Source organism: Eriocheir sinensis, chromosome 12 (genome assembly GCF_024679095.1).
Source record: "Eriocheir sinensis breed Jianghai 21 chromosome 12, ASM2467909v1, whole genome shotgun sequence".
Lineage (NCBI taxonomy): Eukaryota > Metazoa > Arthropoda > Malacostraca > Decapoda > Varunidae > Eriocheir > Eriocheir sinensis.
Genome location: NC_066520.1, coordinates 15,533,004 through 15,533,381, shown reverse-complemented (window position 1 = coordinate 15,533,381; position 378 = coordinate 15,533,004).

The following is a 378-nucleotide window of genomic DNA, read 5'->3' as shown; positions in this document are numbered from 1 at the left end:
CTACTGGTATTTCAACTCCATTATAAATATTCGCCGTTTTCCCTCAAAAATTAATAGACAGCAGATTAGCAGCTTGTAGTAAAATTCATGTGTAGCCCAATCGTTAACGATTGGGCTACACATGAATTTTTGTTGATGTTAGCAGATTGTAGGGCATAAGGGGCGCTTTGTTTCACGATCCATCTCTTCCCTCTCTCCCCTCTACCTCTCTCCCTTTTTTTCTCGCCTTCCCTCTCCTACTTCCTTCTTCCCTCTTTCCCTCCTCTTTCTTCTCTTTCATTTTCTTCTCCCTCTCTTCCTTCTTTCCTTTTCTTCTTTCCTTCACAAGTCATGAGAAACCCACGTACATATTATATGGCTGCGCAAACATCCCCATAA